This window comes from Cloeon dipterum, chromosome 4, assembly GCF_949628265.1.
Source record: "Cloeon dipterum chromosome 4, ieCloDipt1.1, whole genome shotgun sequence".
Classification (NCBI taxonomy): domain Eukaryota; kingdom Metazoa; phylum Arthropoda; class Insecta; order Ephemeroptera; family Baetidae; genus Cloeon; species Cloeon dipterum.
The window spans coordinates 812,223-837,639 of NC_088789.1; the positions used below are offsets into that span (position 1 = coordinate 812,223).

General features: G+C 39.2%; 1 protein-coding gene across 2 annotated transcripts in view; it reads right to left on the reverse strand.

Moving 5' to 3' along the window:
• The window catches only part of mew (multiple edematous wings), a 49,193-nt gene that overhangs the window by 18,849 nt on the left and 4,927 nt on the right, over positions 1-25,417 (reverse strand). The gene's annotated exons all lie outside the window — the stretch shown is intronic.

Consider the following 25,417-nt stretch of genomic DNA (forward strand, 5'->3'; position numbering starts at 1 on the left):
TCTCGATGTCAGTTGAGAACCAATTCAAAATCATGACATTTACACAAAATTGAAAGAAATCGAATTTTAACTTAAATTATAACTTCAATTCGAAGCGTTTGTAAAAATATTTTTAAATTAAAAATACAGAAATTGGTTAAAAACTACAATTTAAATTCAATAAATTAATTAAACAGGTATTTTTAAAACGACAATGCTGAACAAATTTTAAAAATATTTTTTTTACAGGTCTTGCAGAAACATTTTTACATTTGCTATTTGATTTTTTTGTGTTTAGTAATGTTTAAAACAATTACCACAGTTTACAAAAGTTTCTAACAATTTCGTTTTCGAGAAATTCCACCTAGTATGTAGCTAAAAAAATAAATTTTGAGATATTTTGGAAATATTTTCAACACATAAAACCTATAAAATTTTGTCTGTATCATCCTCAGATGGATTTTCAGTTTTCAAAGCTAAATTTCCATAAATTTCCATTCCAAAATATTTAATTTAGTTTGGTGTTCCTACAGTTAGAAAGGAAAATAAAATTCCTTTTCAACAGTCTTTACCATTTATACACGCATCCTTAAATTTTAATAAGGCGAATAAAGAAAAGGGCTAATCCGTTGGTGACACACGACGAGTGCTGGCGGTTGTTTTCCACGTATAAAATATATATTTATAATTTATATATCAGGAGGTTGCATCGCGCGCCGCGGCGTCGGCCCGCATCTCATAAATTTCGAAAGGCGCGAGGAGTAAATTGGTCACCCCATTGTTGCCAGCGGGATTCAAAGTCACGATCCGTCATTGTGTGCTGCCAGCCAGTGAGCCAGCCAGCGAACGCGACTTGTTCGAATTTGAATTTACAATCGTCGTCTCATTAAAGTGGATTGTGTCGAGTCGGAAAGCGAGCGAGCCAAGGTGCCACCGCAACCGCACCGCGCGACTTGTTGCATGCGCGTCTGACTCACACATTTATATTTATTTATTTGTTTGTTTGTCCAGCACACTGCCTGTCAGCACGCTAGGAAATCGCAATAAATAGTGATTGCTCCAATCGAATGCAGTCGTCACATGATTTCTTTACTAAGAACTCGCAGGAATTTTTGAAAAAAATGGAGTACTTAATAAAAAAAGGCATGGCACGTGTCATAAAGCGCGGGAAAATTGCGAAATGTGACGATTTAACTGAGAAATTCCGCAATGGCCTGGGTCGTGATTCTTTCATAAATAAAGGAAAGAAGGCGTGGCACGTATCATAAAATCTGATTTTTATGCACTAACAACTCGCGGGAGTTTTGAAATGGGGGTGTGTCTGAAAACAGCGCTGAAAAATAGAAACATTTGTCAGCAATTTTTGAAATGTATTCGCTGGAAAATCGTAATTCTTAACATTTTTACTGATTAACTTGAAGGAAATTTGAAATGGGGGGCGTGGTTCCCTGAAAATTAAAAAAGGGCGTTGGTGCGTGTCGCAGAGCGTGGGCTCTTTGCACAATTTAACGTTTTATAACTGAAAACTTGCAGGAATTTTTAAATATGGTTGTAGTTCCCTAAAAATTTAAAAAAGAGGCGTGGCATGTGTCTTGAACGGTGGGAACATCATTTATTTCTGAAAACCAAAGTGAATTTTAGCGCGGGAAAAAATTATATTTTAACGTTTCCATACAATGAGAGGACTGGTGGAAATTTTGAAAATGGGGGCGTGGTTCACTAAAACAGTAATCAATAAGGCGAAAGGCGTGGTAATTGTCACAAGGTATGAGATTTAGAGTGTATTTATAGACGTTTTTTTTTGCTGACAATGAGATTTTTAAATTGCTGGGTTAAAGATTTTTCTTTTAATTTTTCTGTTCTGTAAACAAAGTAAGAGACCTCCCATAAAGTGTCCGCAATCAATCTGGTCGCTTCCTGCAATTATTTTTACCGACAGGCCGTCACCCTATCTCAATTTGAATGTGCGAACCGTTACAAATCGCGATTTCAGTCACGTTTTCCAGGCGGATGCGGCCAATAAAAGACACATGCACGCGTGCCTCGTCTCTCTCGAATTAAGCGCAGAGGAATTGTACGAATTGCGTCATTTTCGTTCGTCTTCGCGGGGGTGTTTCTCTCGCCACCCTAAATCCGTCCATCCAGGGGGTTGTCGCCACACTTCATTGATTCGATGCATTTTTATTCATTTCCATTTCCCCGCGCGCTCTCGCAATAAACGATCAGCATTATCGTGAGTCACAAAGTGCATTCGGACGAGCAGAAAATGATAACGGGGGTGCCAGTTCCTTTGAATTTACGGTTTTATTTCGAAAAATTCCACCGGGGGCCGCATTCACGCGACGCGCAGATATGGCGTCGAAAGGTACAAGCGTAAAATGATAATTTATCACGGGAATCGCTTTAAGCACAATGAATATTTTTGTTGTTAATTCTTTACTAACAGCTGATTATCCAGGTGGCGAATGGACCGTTAGACGGCTGATGGAAATGTAACAAAATACGCGGGAATGAAATTATTAGGTCGGCACGCCTCTTTTTCGACGCTTCTCATTGACCGCTGTACTGTCTCCTGATTGGCCTCCGTTATTCCGACGCCATATTGACTTCTTACCGGCGGGAAACCAACACAGATCGCATCCCGGCCCCTGTTAAAAAAATCCTAAAATTTAATAGAAAATAAAAAATTATATTATTTTTTGTTTGTGATGGAATTTACTGTCTGGCAACCCTGGTGCTTTTATATTTATGCATGGGGTGATGATGCTTTTGCGATGAGTGAGAAAGAAATGAAATATGCGTGGTCGTTTCGCATCCGTGTCAGCGTCACACGGGAATGTTTTTTCTCATTCGCGCACATATCAGCACGCAAGCCGATCCGCTTATGCAAACAATAATATTTTCCAGCCCACTCCCGCACCCGTGCTGCTGACTGACTAACACGATCGAGGGACGTGAAACGAAACAGTGTATATAACATTTATTTTTATCTCTTTGTGTACTTGCTCAGATGAAAGAAAACTGTTCACACTTGGTTTAGTACAATAATTTGATGAAAATAACACCTTTTCGTGTAAAATTTTCCCATTTCTAATTTCTTTTATTTATTAAAATCAATATATTTACTGAGGAGGACCAGGTGAAGATCCTAGCAGCCGCCATCTTGTTAGTCGGACCAGAAAGAGACAAAAATCAACACACCTTGGATTCCCATTGAAAAAAAATTTAATTGAAGTTATTTTTTCTCATCAAAAAGATTAAGAAAAGAAATTTATAAATAATTTTATCACTGCCCCAAGCATTTCTGACCCCTTTGGCCGCGGATTGTTGTGCTGGATTTTCTGCTTTTTCTTCTTTTCAGCTGCGCGTCGATGAGTAATTGCGAGTGCCGTTTCGACATTGTCTTTTATTGTTGCGAGTGCAGGCATCCATCAAAATAAGTGGAGGCGGAGGCGCACGAGGGGATCGATTTCGCGGCCGAAAATGACAAATGGGCGAAACGGACCTGCGTTTTCAAACACCACCCCCGCCCCCGCACAAGACTATTATAGTTTCCCTCCTCGCTTCATCGGATATGATGTTTTCATCGCGATAGAAGATGCCTTTAAAGGCGGGACGTGAAAAACGACATTTTTGCTCAATTTAGAAAAAAATTACGGAAATAATGTGCCTGAATTTTTATAGAAAATCAACTAAATTCAAATTTTGATTGCTGTCCCATTTTTCCGTTTATTGTTGAAATGATTATTTTCCGACTCTTTAAAAAGGGCCTCTCCAAGCGGTGCTTCACAACCCTCTTGACTCGGTTGACAAATTGGCCCTTTTACGCTGGCGGACAGGTTTGTTTGTACGCACAAAGGCCTATTTTTTAGCTGCAGTTGGCTGGGGTGATAAGCTAAAAGCTACAAGAGGTGATTAGAAGAGGCGCTTCCGGTGAGAAAAGTGCCCTCCTGAGAGTCCTCCAAGGTGATTCAAGGTTGCCACATTGTAATTTTTCTCCCCTTCACCACAAAATTTAAATTCTAATCATCTCCTGGGGAAATTTCTATGAATTGTAAGGAAATTGACATTTTTCATGTTTGTATGATAATAAGAATTGTTGATGACATTAGGGCAACAAACGGCTTATTTGAGCAAATTCAAACTGAATGAATTTATTAATTATTACTAATTGTAAATAAAATATACTTATTAATTAATACTAAAATTCAATTTTAAATAAATTCTGCTTAATAAGAAAATTAAATCTCTGTATTTTAAATTAAAATAGGTAAATGATTATTGAGCAAAAAGCGTCCTTTTCCGCGGAATCCGAAAATCATCGCGTCCGTGTTCCCCTCGTCCGACAGCAATTTGCAGTGCACACAATAGTAATTGAGAGTTGCTCGATCATAAAGAGATGCAAGTGTCCGTGTGACGTGACTCACAGGGGGATTGGCGCGGCAATAAGCATCCCCCTGGCCTGCGTACGTCGAGGGGGCACCACGCCTATGTGTGCTCTGCTTGTTTTGCACGCGAGATTTTTTTTTTACTCTCGGCGGAAAAATAAGCAGTGGTCACGGATGCACGCGCGTCGCACGATGCAATTTGGCTGTTTGTTCACTCATGAAATTGGATTGCACGCAGAATTCGGGCGGCGGCCAGCAGATGGACGCGGCCGCGTTTATTGCCGTGTGTGTGTTCCGAGTAAAAAGTGCAATTAAGTCGTGAACACACACATGTGCACTGCCTTCGTGATGGTCCTCTGCACTCCTTGGCACACGCACCCACACTCGAATCTATACTAATTGATCATGAAAAGAGAAAAAACAGAAAATTTTTTTAATTTTAAAATTATTCAAAGTTGAATGATAGTGATTTTTTATTTTTTAAAAAATGATATTGCATGAAAGTTAACCCTTACCGATCAATTTTTTTCATACACCAAAAGTGCCCCAAAATCCAAATTTTCGTATTTTACCGGTTACGCCCTCTTTTTTGAGCAAAGGAAATTAATTGCTTTCTGGGTGAGAAAATTTATGAAAATTTAATAGTGAGAAGAAAAAAAAATATTATTTTTGAGTTTTGAAATGTATTTTTTATTCTGTCGAAAATTGCCGATTTTTGAAAGGGGTGTGTTTGGCTTAAATAAAATTCACCAGTTGATAGTAGCGCCAAAAACTGTCTATATTCAGAAAGCTGATTAAATTTCCATTTTTTTCCTACTGAGCAAACTTTTTCTCAAATTTGCCACTTTTGAAAATTCTAAATAGCCTAAATTAAGTTAATCTATTCAAAAATCATCTCAGACTTTTTATTTTTCATTTTGAAAATTTCTGATGATTTTTGGTACATTTTAGGAAAGTATTTAAAACGCAATGTTTCTTAACTCCTGCGGTTATTTTGAGTGCTTCTCATCATAAAAAATTATTTTGTCATACTCTAAAAAGCCCCCAAAATGCAGTCTCAATTTTTGTGAATATTTCAAAGTGTGGTTCTTCTTTCGATTCAAAGAAATTTAATTTTGAAACTAAATAAAAGTCTTTAATTTAATTATTTTTTAACATTTATTTGCATATGGTTTAGGGGTTGCTCAACCCCCCCCCCACACCTGCTGGAATTTTCGTTTTATTAAGGTTTCTAATAGGAGTTTAGTTTTCATATTTCAATGATTTTCTCGGAACGAATATTAAGATGCAGAATGAGTACGCGGAATTCAATTTTTATAATTGTTTGGGTATTAAGACGCCAAAGTATTCAATAAGTACAATTTATTTTTAAACAAGTTTGCTACGCCTTTGAACAATTTCTGTAAGTGGTTTTTAATTGATTTTGTATATTTTCCATATTTTAAAATAAAAAAACTAATTGTAGAAAATGCAATTAACAGTAAATTTTTGTAAATAAACATTCAATGGTTGAAAAGAATACTGAAAAAGCTAAAATCGTGCTTTCCAATTTTATTAATCTATTGTAAGAAGATAATACCCTGATTATAACCCTGAAGAGGTCACATTTTGCGCCAAAAAAAGTCTGAATTTTTTTAAATTACGATGTGACGAGTGTTAAAATTCTCGGTCTTTTGCGAATCCTGGCAAAGATGCGTCGAATGACTTTGATTTGTTTGTTATCCTTTGGACGTTGGCTATAAAGTTAATGTCTGAGAATGAACTCAGCGGAGAACTATTCCATTTTCACTCTCTCTGGAGCGAATGTATATTTTTAGTCGACACTGCGGCGTCAAGCGAACATTCCGCGAGCCGTTTTTTTCTCCAGCAGACAGTGATCCGTGCAAAAGACACATTTGAGTATAGAGTGACTCACCGCACGAATGCAATTAAATTTCCTTGTATTCAGTCGGCATATCGGCGAATTTCTCGTCCAGCAAGAAAGGACGCGAATGTTCAGGCTGACGTCACGCGATTTTATTACGACTCTGTAGCTTTTTGCCCGCGAGGAGAGAAGAGACGTGTGTGTGTTGTGTTTCGAGATTCGAAACGAGAGATCCACAGCACAGCACAGACACAGACGCGGCACCGTGTGCTTTTGACGGCGTTTTCCGTTGCGCAAAAGTGGAATTGATACCGCATGCAGATGAGTTTCAAGATGCTCAGCGCGCGCATTCCTCTGCCGCATACAGTGAGAGCAAAATCACGAAAAATATCTGCGAAAAGGCACAGACGCAGAGCACAAGACGCGGTTATACATGAATAAATTTCAGTACTGGATGAATATCAAGCAGGAAAACTGTGAAATCCAGATCCAGTTTCCCGGACCATATGGAAATAATATATGTACTGTCTAAAAATTGCCAATTTTAAGAAGAGACACGGCGCTATTTCATCTCCTGTTGTCCAATTTCAAAAGTAAAGAGTTCATTGTATTCATCTCGTCAAGCCTAATCGAAAGAATACACAAGTTAAGGTTATTTAGCAAGGTCAAAGGTTATTGAGGGTCATTTTCTGTATATTTCGGATGTTTTTTTAGATTTAGAAGGCATCATTTTCAAAAAAATCTAAAAAGCTTTTCAAAAAATTGCACGGTACGAGTGAACTAATTTTCACAATTTCTCGGTGATGCTCGCTTTTGATTTAAAAAAATTAAATTTTCAATTTTTTTTCAAACATTGTGCCTGACAAATCTCGGGTTCTAAGCTTCAGAAATGGAAAAAGTGCACATCGTTCGACTCATTTTGGCTTCCCCTAACAAACTGAAAGGTTTTTAGGTGCTCACCACCACCCTCCTTCAACCCCCTGCTTCAAATGGTCACTAAAAAACGTTATATTTACCTCTAAATTTTTTTTAACAAAAACTCATGAAAGGCCATTTTTGACGAAGCTTCTGACCACACCAATCGATTCTTGAGGATCGAATTAGGTAAAAAGGATATTTTTTCCGACCAAAAAGCGCAGCGCGACGTGCGTATCACAATTATTGTAGAACTTTTTTCCCGCCAAAACAATTTGAACGCGAGAACAGCGGATGCGTCAGAGCTGGTTTGAGCACTTGCAGAGAGACCTCCTGTACGAATGACTTCTTTGTAGATCCATCCAGCTCTGACGCATAACGCACTTTTCACATTTAAATTGTTTTGGCGGGAAAAAAGTTAGCACGTTGCACTCGACTGTTTCGTCGCAAAAAATATCCACTGTTAGTATAATTCGACCCTCAAGAGTCGATTGGTGTGCTCAGAAACTCCGTCAAAAAGGCTCTTAATTTAATCTAAAAGATAAAGAAACGGGGCGCAACCAGGAAAATCGCACTATTAATTATTGAAAAAAAAAAAACTCCGAAAAGCACCGTTTAAAATAATGTCAAATGTGCTGAATAAAAGCCATCATTTAATTGGTCTTTTCCGCAGTAGACGCGAGGTCAATGGTGCCAAAAGTGCAGACTCGGCGGCGCAGTAATTGTGTCTGTCTGGCTGCTGGAGAGCCACCGAGTCTAGCCTTGCACGCTGGCTGCTTCATTATTTTGCTCCGTCCGACCGACAAAATGTATAATAGAATGATAAATATTTACACGCGCGTACGCCCGTTTGAATTTGATGGTTGGTCGAGTGCAGCCGCGGCGTCGGCGGCAACCACCCGTCAAATAATTCGTCCTCTCACTTGTTTTTAAAGCAAATATTGAATTTGGAAGCAAAAAACATGTACACTCTGCCTCTGGGAGAAGGTTCGCTCTATTGGCTTTGTGATGAAATCAGAATTCAATGCGTATTTTCGGATGATTAATATTATTTCACGGTTTTAGATTATTTTAATAACTAGCGCAAAGTTTAAAAGGAAACAATTTTAAAATTAATTGTTCATTATCAAGAAGCAGTGCATTTTCATTTAAAAATTTAAATACATTTTTCAGGGATTTAATTTGAAGGAAAATTCTGTAATTTGAAGAAAGTAAAAATTCAGGAATACATAATTTAAATTGAAAATATTTTAAACGTAGGAAAAAAGTAAAATTCTCATTTATTTTCTAGCACTTGACTCTTGAAGTCTTGAAGAATTTTGGTGCAGAGCAGATGCCTGCGCTTCAACTTTTTTATTTATAGCCGCATAGTTATGCCGCGGTAATTCTTTCCATAGATCCAGTTGGAGTGCTGCTCTTGAAATCGAAACCCTAATGGACGCGGATTTTTCCACTCGGGGGATCCTAAAATAATTTAATATAGCACGCCGACGACCCATGCATTTCAGATTATTAGTCCTCCCCTCTGACTGAGAAACACACACGTCCATTCATTCAAAACAAGATTTTTCATTCGTCAGTTTGAATTGGGACAGTGATAAGAATAAATTCCTATGGAATTGTCAGCTCTTAAAATATGTTTTTACAATTATATTTTGTTGAAATTTCTGAGAATGTTCTGAAAGCTGTTTTCTTGTTCTCTTATCTGGACAAGAGAGACCGATTTAAAGAAATGTTAAAACGAGAATCGTGTTACTCATATATTGTAAGCGTTGTTAGAGCAACAAGGCGTCGACGACTGCGCTCACTATTTTTAACAAAGCACCGCTGCTTAAAAAGAAATAAAATATACAAATTCGAGAAGGCATTTGTGTGGAGTCATCGCTAATAAGTGGCGAGCCTCCCAGTGGCTGGTCCTGGCCATTAACACCTCTGTCTGATACGCATCGCACGGTCATTATTACACGTGCTTTGCATGACAACCAGACGCGCAAGGCAGTACATAAGCCAATCGAGCGCAGAGTGCGCAGAATTTCGACCTGGGTGGCTTTCGTGTGTGCGTGCTCGGATTATATTGCACTAATGATGCTCCGCCACCGACTAATGACGACAAAAACAAACCTAGCCGACGCATTAATTGAAGGCTGCGCGCCACAAATTGCGTCTGGTTCGCTCATTTTAGTCATGCCTTCTTTATTTCGTCAAGGAAGAGCATTAAATATTAATTTCATTAAAAAATTCTTTATTTGGACTGGTTATTTTGAATTTTAAAAAGGGAGGGAAATTTTAAAATTAAAACGGCTAAGAATTTTGTTTGTATTTAATTTCTGAATAGGCGCAAAGCAAAACGCACGTGGCTTTGGCGCGCTTTTGGTCGCTATACTGCGCAAGCCCCACCTCTCTGACGTCACAGCTGAGAGGGGGTGACGCTTGCGCAGTAGCGACAAAAATGTTCAAGCGTTGCGCGCGCCAAAATGCAAAGTGCGTTTTCCTTTACGTCTCTGCTCGCACGTCACAAAACAATGTTCAATTGTGAAAATAATTTATCCCACCTATTTCGATTCTCAGGAATCTATTGGAATTAACAAAAGTGAGGTTTCGTTGGGTCTTACAATTAAAAATATACTTGCGCTGAGACAAGAATATTTATTTTCCAAACTTCTTTTATTTTTTTGTTCCGAGCCCTTCCATTGACAAACATTTATTTAGGCCTAAGGTAAAGAACCCTGTTTCATTTGCACCTGGGCATTGGGGCCCGGCGCGCATGCAAATAGAGGCCATGCGCTCGAGCGTTGCCCAAATAAGGCAGCAAAATGCTTAACGAACTTTCTTTCTTTCACGACCGATGATATTTCACCGAACAACGAGCTCAAGCCGGCTTTCATGGCTTTTTTGATTGTGGCCAGAGGCGAAGTAAAAATAAAAACGCGTATTACATTTTTCAACTGCTCAGTTGCCACATCGCAAGTGGGAAAAATTGAATTATCCTTCACGACGCATAAATTACGGCCGGCTCTCACTAAACGGACGACGAATCGTTAATTTTATTGGCGCTCCGAACGGGAATTTGATCCAAACAAGGTTTTAAGCGGCGATAAAAGCTGCCTTTGACGCCGAGAAAAACGTCTCTGTCCTGTTTGTACCCGTGTTCCCACACTTTCCGTCTCTTTTTTTTGCATAAATTAAATTGTCGGAATGAATTTAGCCTCAAAAATAGGCGGATTTCATCTCAACCACATATTTGAGTTTTTTTTAATTATCTTTTTGGGACAAAAGTCTGAAAATATTTATTATTTTTATATATTTTAAATATTTCCTGCTTGTAGCGGAATAATCATGTTTCATTTAAAATTTAATTTGTCAAAAGAGGACGTTTTGGAACTTCTCCAACTCAATCTAATTAAATTAAATTAGATTAATTAATATACCTTTTTGACTTTTTTGTTTACACCAGATTCTCTGCAAATTCCAACTTCAGATTATACGAATTCTTGAATTTTTGGCTCTCAAACCTGAAGCCGGCATTTTGCCCGAGTAGAATGGAGTGTTTGTGTGTTTCCCGAGGGAATGGCAATTGCTTTTGGGAAAGGGTGAGAGTCTCGTTTCGGGTTTACGAGCCTGGCGGCCGGGTTACGGCTTATTCCGCGCATTAACTGCGGACAGCATTCATTTGAATTTTTCTCTGGCTCGTCTGCAGCGCCGGCAAAATGCCAAGAGGGCGACGGAATCAGGACACGCCGGCAGGCCGGCCGGCCGGGGGTGAACCACGCGCGTCTTTCCAGCACCCGGAATGTATAGCGGTAGGTGCATAAATGTCAGCAGACGACGACGGGAAAAGCCCGAGAAGAGCAGTTAATTGCACAACGTTGAGAAAAAGGGACGTGAAAAATGATGAAATTAAATATTGTAGATAATTTGTATTTATTTCCAAAGTGAATTTTAATTAAAATACTATTTTCATATTTTTTTATGAAGTGTATTTCAAGGCTCAAGCTAACCAATGTTAATTTAAAACGAATAGTTAACTACACCAGACTTGCATAAAACAATAAAATTGCACCGATAAAAATTCTTTTAATAATATATTGATTTTAAAATAAAAAATAACAAAAAATATTAATATACAAAATTTTCGTTCGTATTAAATTTGTTTCATTTAATTAAATTAATTTTGTTATTTTTTAGAAGAATGTTATTCCAAGTAAATTAATCATTGGAATTATTTTCATCAATATCACCAGGGTCCGGGTAGTGATCTGTGTTGGTTCCCGCCGGTCAGAAGTCAATATGGCGTCGAAATAATGGAGGCCAATCAGAAGCATCAAAAAGAGGCGTGCCGACCTAATAATTTCATTCCCGCGTATTTTGTTACATTTCCATTAGCCTAATGTGCCATCTAACGGTCAATTCGCCAGTAATTACTAATCAGCTGTTAGTAAAGAAATAACAACAAAAATATTCATTGCGCTTACGGTATTTTCATGATAAATTTTCCAAGCCAATTTTATTTTACGTTTTTAATTTTCCCGCCGTACGCTACCAGACGCCATGTCTGCGCGTCGCGCGATAGTTAGTTCTATCTGATTGGATTGCAATTTTGAATAATTTTTCTGCCGAAATGTCGACTGTTGATCACGTCCCGCAGCGGGAGGAGCATCTTGCCCGGCGCTGCGGGAAGGCCCGCTGGCTGACGAATTTGCATGGAGCAACAACAAAAACACGATTTCCGTCGCTTTTCTTGCTGCTGCTACTGCACCCCTCGCTGCAGCCTCGACACGATAAATAACTCTTCTTCTCTCTTCTCTCGTGTCCGAAATAAAAGTGCGTTCGAGCCGGAACTTGAGCCAGCAAGAAGTTTGCAAACTCTCTCTATACTCTCTATACTCTTGGCAAAAAGTGGCTCTTTGTTGGTTGGGCCAGGGAAGGGTGCGCTTTATTTCATGCCCGCAGGCAGAAGGAGGAAAGGCAGGAATGATATTCGGCTGCAGCAGTAAAGTAGAGACATCAGCGAGATTCATGCGCCCCTCTATCTGGACCATTTCGCGATTTCGACTTAATCTTTATTGCCCGTGAAATGAACGACTGCGTATTATCTTTATTGCTGCCTAGACAAAGGATTTCGTAATTTTTTGTCTACTTTTCTAGGAATCATAAAAAATAGACGTGCGAGAGATTTACAAATGGCTCCACTCTGAGTTTTTCTTAATCGACCCTCAGGAATCAGTGTTTCTTTAAAGGAACAAAATTACAGTTGTGTGGAGTTTTTTATTTTTTTTTTCGAGTTTGATAAATGTCGCCTAGTCACGTCAGACACATAAATAATAATCGGCTAGGCAGCGTTTCATTCGAATTTGATGTTGTAGGTGGCCAGGGCGGGCGACTCGACGACTCCACCCTGAGCCTGAGAGCGGCGCACACACAATGCTTATTTGTTTAGGCCACGAGTCGCGTTTCCAACCTATAAATCCGGTTGGGCTTGCTGTTTGGCCGCAGTGAGATTCGACGAGATCAATATCTGGCTTGGCGAGAGCATTTATAATTCTCTTTCTTTCTGCTGCTGCTGCTGCTGCTGCTGGCACAGAGAGAAAGAGGAAGGATGCGTTCTAAAAATACGAGACTTGGGACTGAGTGAGTGCATCAAATCAAAACGTTTGCGCGCGTATTGTTGTGACGGATGAGCCGACGCAGACAATCTGGCCAAACACATGGCCTATCTGCAACACAAAAGCTGCATCTCCATCGCTTGACCCGATTCGGCACTTTTGCACCACGCAGATGATGCGGATAAACGGGATAAACAGATAGACACTTTCTTTGGATCAATACTGCTGACAGGCTGACACCATTGGCAACAAATTAAAGGATTGATGGTGCAAATTCCTGGAAAAAGCTTGTTGCCAATGCATGAAGTCATCCTTTAGGATTTAGTTAAAGACATCATTGACCTAATTAGCAGTTTTAATTTTTGAGAAAAGTGGCAGCAAAGATAGCACTGTCTCCTTACTAGGATCACTCACTGTCTCTTTACTTGAAATCTCATTTTATTTCACATCGAATAGTTTTCCTAAAAGGTTTCATACGCTGTTGGACAGATCTCGACGAGAGGATTCGAAATTTGCCAAGAAAATGTGCTCAAGCGCTGGAAATTCTGGAGAAAATTTGAAAAATTTGAATTTTTTGATTAAAACATTGTTTATGGCCCCAAAAATTAAATAAATCTCCAATTGTTGCCCTGTATCGATCCTTGTGCCACGCAGTCAAGGAAAAAGCCGTGTGAAATGTCAGTTTGGCGGCGGCGGCAGCGAACACAAAGAGCAAAATTCCCAACAAAGTTGTCTCGTGTGCTATACGCATTGTTGGCTGCCGAGACAATAGCATTGTTAGGCCATTTGAGCCACTTGAGCCGTGACTGCGCTGCGCCAAGATAAATGGATGGCCAGTTGGTAGTATGTATATATATGCACTTTAATCTCGGTGTCAAAAGGGTGTGGCGGCAAAAGCTGCTGATCGTTTCCTCCCAAATAATTTCAATCCTTTTAATACCGCAGAGACGGCTGATAGTGATAACACCGCAGACAGATAATAAAATAACGCACGCCCCCTTTTTGTGACCTTTTTCCGCTGCGCACTGAACGATTATTTTGGCATGCAAACTCTATCATACCAGGCACTGCAGTAAAATCTGGAATTTATTTGTATGACAGCTGTGATATTTTTCGTTGGATAATCGCCAGAAAGGGCCAATCAATGTGTAGATCCCTCTTTTGGAAGCGAAAAGATGATTCCGCTTAGCAGATTATTTTGCTTCATTTCTGGACAAATTACAATAGTTATTTTTTAATAGGAAATTCGAAAATTTCTAATTTAGCCAGTTTTTACTTTTCTAATTCATTTTAAAAAATGAGCAACTGGGAAAGACCTCCTCCATGCCAGAAAAAACTGGTTAGTTAATAAACAATTTGTTCTACAATTTGCTGCAGTAAAAATTCAAATTTTTCAATTTTTCTCCAAATTTTGCATCGATTGACCACATTTCCTTGACAGATTTCGATTCCTCTCATCGAGATCTGTCCAACAGCGTCAGAAACCTTTTAGGGACACTCTATTGTTGTGAAATAAAATGAGATTTCAAGTAAGGAGATAGTAAGTCTTCTAGTAAGAAGACAGTGCTAACTTTGCAGCGACTTTTCTCATTAATTTAAAGGGCTAATTAGCTCGATATTGGCCTCTTTTGAATCCCAAGGGATCAGTTCATGCATTGGCAACAACCATTTTCTAGAATTTCACAGAATCAATCCTCTTCAAACGTACGTAAAAATAGTTTCCTTTCATTGCACGGCGAGTTTCAGGTCGAGGTTGTCGCAGACTTTCAGTAAATAATCTCCTTTGAAAGAGAGTGTCAGCGAGGGAGAAGTCGAAGAAAAGGGGCTAAGAAGTGACGTAGAACATGCATGGGCGCCGCAATAAAAATAAACACGGTTGCGAAGAGAGGGTGTCCTTTTTTACGCACCCCTCGCGGCATCGGCACGCGGCAGACGCACCACTTTTCTCGGCCAGATGTTCGCGTCCGAGAAAGCAAGCGAGGAATGCGCACGGATTGATTGATTGATCTCGCGAACGCAGCGAGAGAGACGCACTCGCGCTGCCGAGAGAAAGAGAGAGAGAGAGAGAGAGAGAGAGAGAGAGAGAGAGAAGAGGGGGTAATTGATACAGTCTAATCAGAACGCGCGCGTTCGTCCTCAATTGCGTCACTCCAGCCAGCAGGCCGGCCCGTCGGTCGACCCGAACGCCAGTTGTTTGCGTTGTTTGTTACCTGAGCAAACAGCTGGCCCCCATCCAACGCGCCCCAATGGGAGACACAATTTTTTGTTTGGATGAAATTCCAAATAAATTGGAAAATACTTGAAAATAATTATTTTTCTTCCATTGGTTTTAAATTTATTTTAATTTTTGACTCTGAGTCAATATGAAATTTCCTATCCTTTTGCTCGTTTACAAATTAATTTTAAAAATGTTCTGTATCAAAAAAGTACAATTTTGGCGTTTACACGAAAAGTCTGAAGGAGAGAAATAAATTGTAATATTCTTTTTGTCTTTGATTAGTCCTCCCAGAGAAAAAAATAAAATCAAATATACTAAATGTACAATTTCTTGTTTGAAATACATAAATTGTTAATCAATATTCCATTTAATAAAAATTAATCTAAACAAATTTAATTTAAATTAAGCAAAATACTGATTTAATTTTGTCCGAGCAGCTAATTAACGGTCAAATCCGAAGTAGAATAAATAAATGGGGCTTGATGCGGCGGCAGGTGTGTCTTGCTTGACACGAGATTGAGTAGCACTCAAAGTAATAGGAGGCCAATCTGAAATTGAAATCTCGAGGTGCCGATCAAAAGAGCCACTCAGCCCTCTTTGTTGACAAAAAATTAATGCTCCTCACATTCCAGTTCCCTGCTGCTCTGCTCTCGCGGTCGTTTTAGTGCGCAATAAAAAATCGACGGCCACTTGTTACGGTTGAAAGGCTCTTGTCACACACGCGCGCGCGTCGCGATTTATTTTCATATTTCCAGAAATAAAACAGGTGCGATACAATATTTACTCTTTCGGCTCGAAATAGACGCCAAAGCGAGCGTGAAATCTACGGAAATTTAATTTTAGCATCTGGAGCTATTTATTTTAAATGTATTTTTATTTCGTTTTTTGAGCAATTTTAATATTTTATTTAATTTGATTCAAAGAAGTAGAGTAAAACAAATGATTTCATTTCATTAGACAAAATTAAAATAATAATTTTGCTGATTTGGGGGAAGAAGACGCTACAAGGAGTGCGTGTATCGAAAATGGAGGTCTCTCGGAAGCGGTAAACAAACAAAAATTGCGCTCTCGAGGAGCAAGGGGGCGAGTGGGCGGCGTGGAATTAGACTTTCGCACGGCCTCTTTCGCGTGCGAAGGCGCTATTCCTGATTGTGACCTAACTCACCGTGCTGGCCGAGCGCCCGAAAATGAGAGAGGCCGCCAACGAATCAGAATGGAGCAAATAGTCCGCGATTGCGTGTGTGTGTGTGCACTTGCCAATTTATTTAGGTCCTCTCAGAGGAATTTACAACGCCAATATGCCGAAATTTTGCTTTCAATTCGTTAAAATAATTTATTTTTAAACTTTCTATAAGGTTCTAAGAAAAGTAATATTTTTTTGCAAAAAATTTAACTTACTGTCCATTTTTTTAATTTTTTTTTATTTTGGAAAGAACTCACGATGGCAGGATTAGGGGAAGGATACACAACACTTGCTCAGGAAACATACCTGGAACAGAAAAAAGAAAAATTAGCAATTTTAAAATACAAGCGGAACTTTAAATAAATATTCGTGAGGAGTGAAAATAACATTTTTGACAAGCGTGAAATTCCCTTTCACGGATTACACCAGAGATATTTTTTTATTCTTCTCAAGGCAACAATTTCCCATTTTCGACGTGAGCGTGGCTGGGTCAGAGGAAGCCTGACTCGTCCTTGGAGGTGCGAAAGAAGACAATTGATACGCGTATTACATCTCGGGAACGAGTGGGCCGCGCTCGGGCATTCCTCTACGGCCCACGCGCCTTTTATTGTCGGCCCACTTTCAAGTGCTCTCCGCGCTGTGAATGTCTATGTGTGTGTGTTTATGCGAGGCGAAAAACACGCCGTTCCACACTCCATCCTTAATTATTCGCCGCAGACTGAAAGACAGTCGAATAAATTACGGCTCGATTATTTCCAGACACTCGCTTTCGACATGTGTTCCACGCTGATTTTATACGGAAGCGTGAATTGTGACCGTCAGGTGTGAGAAACTTTCACTTTTGCCCATCTGGTGCGTGATTATTAACTGATCACAATTACACTGTATACCGTTTTGTGTTTGTTAAATAATTTTCCGAGCTCTGTAAATCACATCCTGGATTAATTTTTAATTAGTGAAACAACTCTATCAATTAAAGACCGTATTTGACGAAGTTTCTGAGCACAACAATCGATTCTCGAGGGTCGAATTAGGTACATATAGTGGACGTTTTTTACGACCAAAAAGTGTAGTACTTTTTTTCCGCCAAAACAATATGAATGCGAGAAGTGCGCATGCGTGAGAGCCTGTTTGAGCACTTGCAGAAGCCGCCTGAACGAATGACTTCTTTGTCACATCCAGCCAGCTCTCACGCATGCTCACTTCTCGCATTCCAATTGTTTTGGCGGGAAAAAAGTACTACACTGTTTGGTCGTAAAAAACGTCCAATTTACCTAATTCAACCCTCAGGAATCGGTTGGTGTGCTCAGATACTTCGTCAAAGACGGTCTTTAAGTCGTTCAGAAACAAAATGCCCGAATAAACTTGCTTCACAGCTTACAAAAGAGCATAGAATTAGCATAACAAATTGGAATGTCAAGTGTGTGTTTGCAAAACAAGTTAACAAAGGTCAAATCCATGCAATTGGAGACGCACATCAGGCCAATCAAATCTTTCAGCTCGACGTCAATAATAAAAAATATAAATTGAAGAAGCGCCGAGCGAGTATATATTTCGCTGGCTGTCTTTTCTTCTCGAAACAATACGCGCATTTATCCACCCTAGCATTTGCCTCGATCGCAACGGTGTTTTGATATATTATCCTTGGGCGAGAGAGACTCTTTCTCTCGAGACAGCGTCTGCAGCTGGTCGGTTGTTTCCTCCGCCGCCGCCGACCTATGCTGACCCTGCGGCTTTTATATCTTTCTCTACGTTCGTTCGTGTTTTGCCGCTGGCCACAATCGAGAGCGCGGCCATACGGCAATTCATGCCGTCTCTTCATCACTTTTTATACGCATATGTCGTCCCGCCGTAACTTTAATTTGCTTCAAAGCCTTTAATTAAGGGGGCAAACGATTAATTGGAAAAGCCTTCGAGGAACAAGCAACAAAGGAGGAAAAAACCAACAAGGAAACTGGAGAAACAATCCAAATAATTATAGGCTCTGATTTTATATTTTTCTGATATTTCAATTTAGTTATTCTGTTTTTATTAGTATTAGTTCCACTCTTTAAAAATAGATTTATTAAATTAATTTTACATGATAGATTTTATTTAATTCCAAAATGATGTCATCTTTTCACGCAGCGGGGGTGGACGGGGGCCGTTTCTGACTTTATTCGACGCAGAATTTTATTGCGAGTCCAACAAACATTGGATTTTGACTCTACGAGCAATAGGGGCCGAGTTATTAATTTTTTAATGTGAAAAAACGTGAATCGGACATTAAAAAATTGTGATTTACGGGGTCCAGCTGCGGCCCTGTGGGCTCTACGGCGATGATTTTTGCATCAGTCGACGTCCCTCGGTGGGTCATGAACTCCCGTGTGAGGTTTTTTAAAATTGGACCATTTTTTCGAATTACTACGATTTTTTGAACGTCCGAATTTCAGAAAAGCTCAAAATGTTCCAAAAATTCGACGGATTTATGGATTTTTAGTCACAAAGCCTTAAACGAAAGGTCTCACCGATTCCTATCACCTGACCTACCCTGACGACCTTTATCAGGGTACCCTACCCTGAAATCGGTCCCAGAGTCACTTTTCGCAATTTTTCCAACGCCGCCTTCCTTTATTCTACTTCGACCAACTTTTAAATCACCCGGCACCAAACTTTAAGTTCGTATTTAATTTATTTTTAAGACGAACAAAAGAAAATTGTCAATTAGCCATTTTATCCATACACAACAAAATTAGCAAACTGGTTATTAGAACGCCCATGCATGAAAAGCATTTGAAAATTTTCCACGCGTGTCTAATTTCGCTGCCAGAGACGAACTCCACCCGGAGCCAGACCCAGCGCTTTGTTTCTCTGTTCGAGAGGCATAATACAACTTAATTACCGGCGCCCGAGGCGGCTGCTGTTCCGTGAATCAGGAGTTTATAGAGGTGGCGAAAGAGTTATTTTGATTCAGCCGCCGAGTGAGATGTTTTGACGGCAACAATGGCATTCCCGGGCATGTAAATGAGCGCGTTCGCGTTTTCCACGTGGCCTGCTTTAATGCGAGTAGTGTACAATAAGGCGAATTCGGCTTGCGTCACACTAGCTGACGTCAACTTTGTCACCAGCAGCCAACTATTTACACTCGTTTTGCGACGACGACTGCCGGCCTGAAGCACCAGAGACTGTGTAGATCGAGAGCTAGGCAGTTAGGCACTTCGCACGCAGGCGAGCAAATAGATAATCGCTTTTGTAAGAGCACAATAGCAACACTCAACCTTCAATTGCAAACGTAATTCTGCCATCAAGATCACTGTTAAAGTCTATGTATAATAGATTAAAAGTTACTTTTATCTTATAAAAACCATTTAAAAATATCTTATTCATCGTTAGACACTTCCAGACGCCATTTTGCCTAGTTCTGCGCAACAGGGACTAAATTTAAGATCATAGTTAGATTCCATTGGGTAAATTTCATGATTTTTTTAATATCAAGAAGTAGAACACTAATAACTTAGATCTATTGCATGTGAATTAAAAGATTCTCGAATTAATTTAATAATTAAAATCAATTATTTAATTTAGAAATTGAAATTTGATCCGTTTTTTTCATATTTAAGTTATTAAAAACCAGGATTTTTAGAATAAATTTCAATTCAGAAAGGGTTTAAGAATAGACACCATAATTTAAAAAGAGATTGATCAATCCCTTCAAAAAAATTTATTTTTGTAATCTTTAAAACAGGCAAACAAACACATATAGACCGAGTTGAGTGCATTAAAAAGAAAAAATTGCTGAATATAAATTGAAATTGACTCATTGAGATCATTCTTATCGTGACATTCCAGCTGCTGGAATTGAGAACGCTTCTGCGCGGGGTGACGTCAGGCTCAACCTGCCATAAACATGCGTGTCACACATCTCCGCCCAGCTCCGTTTCATATATTTAAACTGTGATTAATGCCGGCGTGCATTAATCAAATTTCACGCGCCGCGCAATTGATTTCCGTGGGTGGAAAATATATAAAGAGGCGTGAAACGTCGCTTTTGGCCCCCTGTATTGCACGAAACAGTTTTTTTTATCTCGCGCATGCAGGCGGAATGGTACAAAAAACGGTGAAGAAGACGCGCTCCTTTTCGCGCAGCCTCGACCCATAGAGCCATTATTATTTTTCTTCTAATGGTCCGTGGGGGGTGTCGGCGCGGCGCGCGGGCAATAAAATTGTAAAATTCCTCGCCTCTGCTCTCGCCTGAATGCCTCTTCACAGTCTCTCGTAAGAGTATTTTCATTTATAATCGTCGAGAGAGAGAGAGAGAGAGGGCCAGGGACGGAATTTCTCGCTATCAAAACAATTCTCTTGGGGGTGCAAGATAGAAATTCCTTGGTTCAAGATCATTTGTCTTTTTAATTGAATTAAAAATTTAAAAAAAAAATTATCAAGGAGGGCGGAATTCTGGCACTTCTGGAATTTCTAACTTTTGAAATCTTCAGGCTACATTTTTTTCTCAATCTAAGCGGTCAATTAATTTGTAAAAACAATTCTATAAAGAAATTGCTTGTTTTATAATAAATAATCTTTGATTAAGCAATAGAGTGCACCACAAATTGGAGAAAATGTGTCTGGAAAGATTTTTGTTATGGTTCACTTTTACATTTAAAATACCCACTTAATACCGTCAGAACCCAGCTAAAACCCCATTTTGCTAAAAATAAAAATGAGGAACAATTGAAATAGGTGGTTTCCCAAATTATTATACTCGGAAAGTTCAAAATTATACTCGGAAAGGAGCAAAAGAATAACAAAAATATCAAATAATAATTTTTATTAATTTTTTTATCTGCAAATTATACTCTTTAACCACAGCATAAAAATTTATGACACCACGCATTTTAACTGCTTCTAGTTAGTCTAGAAATATTTATAATTAGTTTTTTCGATTGTAAAAACCGTAAAAACAATACTTAAAATTTTAATTAAAAAATAGAATTAAAAATATAATATTTGAATTTTATTTATGAAAAAATTTGAATAGTTGGTCAACAATATTTTCAATAATGTTCTCCGAGTCTGACGGGTCCAATTAATTCGGCGGAGGCGACTCCTCCCACGAGCAGAAAGATTAGACATAAATTTTATAATATTCCTGACGTGCCTTACTGCTGCTGCTCTTAATTGAGCGCATTTAACTCTTGACATGCAGACGCCGCGTTATTTAATTAATTTCCTGCGGACTGAAACGCGTCTGGAAGATATTTAGGAATTATAAAGCGACCTGTTCCTCCTCCGGCGCGGCGGCTGCGGCGGCGGTGGAATTTTCTCCTTTTTATGCTCAAAGGCTCTTAATGATTATGAGATAATTCATGCAGCCCACACTCTAAAATATTCATGCAGGCCGAGAGTTGGCCTGCCGGAGCCAGCCCAGCCAGCCAGCCAGCAGAGATGCTAAACTCGTTTCCAGAGTGTGTGTGTGTTTTGCGGCGCGGCCATGTGCACACACGGCCTTTTTATTATTGAAAGAGACGCCACGGACGGAGAAGAAGCTCGAAAGCTCGTTTAGCCTTTTCAGAGAATACGCCTTTTACGCATAATCTTATCTCTTTTGGCCGCAGAGAGCCGAGTCTATCTCCCCGTAATGAATTCGCGGGCTCCATTTCAAGCTGCAAGGAATAAACAAGAGGTGGCTTTTGTCTTCAGACACAACAAGATCCTTTCATTCTCCATATTCATGTGCATGGCGGTTTGATTTTTATCATTGACGGAAAGGTATAAATTCAAATTAATTTTGGTTCAGTGAATACATTTTTTAATTATGTCGTCAAATTGACGCAAAATTTATTCTGTTCATAGGTGATTGATTTCTATTTCTCCTATTTTGTTTTTGGTTGTGGAACAAATTTGACTTTAAAAAAATTCCTGAAAAAGACAAAAAATGTATTTTTAATACATGTATTCAAATATATATACTTTTTAATTTTAAAAATAGGTTGCGAATTATTTCCTCCGTACCGATCCCCATCGGAAAATCTTTGATTAATTTTTTTAATTTCGCAATTAGATTTTATGTAAAAAACGGGAACTGAAAATGCTTAACGCTTTTAAAACAGCTCAAATTAAAGACACAAGACTTTATATTCATTTTAATATTCATTCAGAGTCACCAGACTGTGTAAAAGTGCAAACCGCAATTCGTCAGCGCGTGTATTAATTTCCTTTCAAGCGAAAACACGTTTGCGTGATCGCCGCAGAGGCGGGAAACTGCGCTCTCTCATGAAAAGTCTCTGACTCGACTACTTAGCTGCTGACTAATGCGGAATGTGTGTGTGCTCGGTTTATTCTTAACCCGGCAGCTTTCGCAACGTAAATGCAGCAAAACCGCAAAACCAAGAAAGAGTTCAGCACTCTGCACGACTTGCCCTGCCGAACTAAAATAAAATTGATATCAACAATCAACATCTAGGAATTGGATTGTATGTGAAAACCTTATTGAATACCGGGTTGAAATTTTGATCTAACGAAAGTCTCTTTTGTAAAAAAACACAGCTGGCAACGCCTATGTTTAATTTAAAATTATTTTCAATTTAATTCGGTTTTAGCAATTTTAGAAAAAAAATATTTAAAAATTTTAAGCAACTCGCAATTTTTACACAACTAATGCTATGTCTGAATCTGCTTCTAACACCTTGTTTTTCTAGAAATAAACGGAAATTAAATGCGTATTTGCTTTCCTTTCAGAGTGTCTACTAGATCACATTTGGCATATAATAAATTTCCATTTGTTCTTGTCTTGGCGACAATCCCCATTTTTCTCTGTTTTCTGCACCAAATGCTGATTGATGCCGCATGCCGGGCGCGGATTAGCGCCACGCACCCCCGGGGGGTGAGTCACTGGCAGCGCCCGCAGAAGGGATTACGGCGGGTAGGTCAGGGTGCACGGCGCACCCCCGCATCTGTCACCGGCAACACGCGCCGATATATTGTTTTAATTATCTGCCAGCCAGCGTGACTTTCGCCTCTCTTTGCCCCACTTTCGCAAGCGGGGGATGATATCTCGGCTGGCTGGGCGTCGAGGGAGGTTTTGTGCTAAGTGCCGTGTGGGGGTTGCTCTCATCTCGCCACAGGGAAATCACTGGAACGGACTTGCTGTCCATTTAATTTATTTTCATCCCTCAGACGGGTGGGTACTATCAGACGGAAATAATTAATTTGATTTTTTCTTTTCGATTGAATGAGAGCAAAGTGGAAGAGAATAATTTGATTTTATTCATTCTGAGGGTTAAATTATGTCATTTTTGTGATGAATAAATTTGCAAAATATGGAAAAATATTAAATATTAAGCATTGGGGTCCAGGTTGTGATCTGTATTGGTTTCCCGCCGGTCAGAATTCAATATGGCGTCGAAATAATGGAGGCCAATCAGAAGACAGTCCAGCGGCCAATCAGAAGCGTCAAAAAAGAGGCGTGCCGACCTAATAATTTCATTCCCGCGTATTTTGTTACATTTCCATCAGCCATCTAACGGTCGATTCGCCAATTACCCGGATAATCGGCTGTTAGTAAAGAAATAACACCAAAAATATTCAATGTGCTGAAGCTATTAATAATAATAATATGTATATTTATTTGAACTTTTGGCATGTACACAATATTGACATAATTAAACATCAAGTCTTTTCATGATACATTTTTATTTAATTTTCCCGCCGTACATTGCCAAACGCCATATCTGCGCGTCGCGTGAATCCGGCCCCAGGTATAAAATATTAAATTTTTTTATAAAGTGTTTCCTTCGGTCCCGTTTGGCTTTCCGCCGGCTAATTAATTCACCAGCAAATCTGCAGAGGCAGAGAAGCGATGAGCCAAGCTTCAGCTTGCACAATCAAGCAAGTCGGAATTTTCAGTTTATTCCAATTAAAACGAAGCTTCGGCTTACTAATTAAAAGACATTCCGGCGGTGTGCCGATTGCCATTTTTGGTCAAATTTTAACGAGTCTTACGCCGAATTCCCTATAGAAAAGGGGAAAATCCGGCGGCTAGGAATTCGAGCCAATTATTTTTGTGCCATCGCAGGGTAAATTATACATGCGGCCGCGACGCACGCGTTTCTTTTCTTCGTTTGTAAAAAGAGCAAAAAGGCGCGCGGCCCGCCGTCGATCCTCGAAAAGGAGCAACAAATGAGCTCTGCAAATAACAAAGTACGGCGCCGCGGGCTCCACAGACGCGAGAGAGTAATGCTTTTATTGCTCAAGCAAGAGGTTTCGCTGCATTTCCCTTCGAGGGGCGGAAAATTTACTCAGGCAGAGCAGACAGAACAAATATTGCGGCTTGGGTTGATTTACGCTTTGTGGCAACAATTCATGTCTACTTCTGCTCCTGCTTCCTCGGTTTTTTAGAGAAGGAATATAGTTTTTTTTTAATCCGTTGACAGAGGAAACTACGAATTTATTTATATTTTTTTAATCTGAAGCAATTTTAATTTAAATAATTTCATAATTAATGTTATCCAATATTTTATCAATTTTCCTTGGCCTACTGTCCATTGACCTCAAAAATATTTTTAAAATTTAGTATAAATCCGTTGATGTGATTTAAAAAGCTATTTAATGAAAATATTTTAGTATTAAATTTATTTATTCAAATTATTTTTGCGGGAAAAAGTTCTTCTTATGCTACGCACGTCGCGCTGCACGTTTTGGTCGGAAAAAATGTCCACTTTACCTAATTCGACCCTCAAGAATCGATTGGTAATCTCAGAAGCTTCGTCAAAGACAGTCTTTAAAACAAATAATTATTCAATCCAGCAAAATTGATCCATTTTTTGCTAGATTCTAAAGATAAATCATATTTTCAGATCCTTTCCAAGCAAAAAACAAAATTAAATTGAAGCCCCTGAAAAATTTAATACTAAAATGCTTTCGATTTTTACAGAGCGGAATAAATATTTAATTTAAAATGCTATAATACGAAGAATCGATGAAACGACAATAATTTATAGAAAAACACTCCTAACTCTCAACGAATCGTGGGATAATACAAAACCCAGTGTAAAACGAAAAAAATCGAAATGCGATCAAGAAGATTACGCCCATAAAAGGCAATGAGCCGGAATTCCAGCAGTGCTCGTCTCCTTTTCAGGTACAATCACATGAGCAAGCGTCCCTCGATGTAATTTATCGCGTCTGATTATCGGATTAATTAGGCTGCGTGTTGGCCGGCCACTCGGATCGGTGGCGTTCGTTGCCTCGTAATGGAAAATTTTCCAGCAGTGATGTCAGCAGCTATTTTCG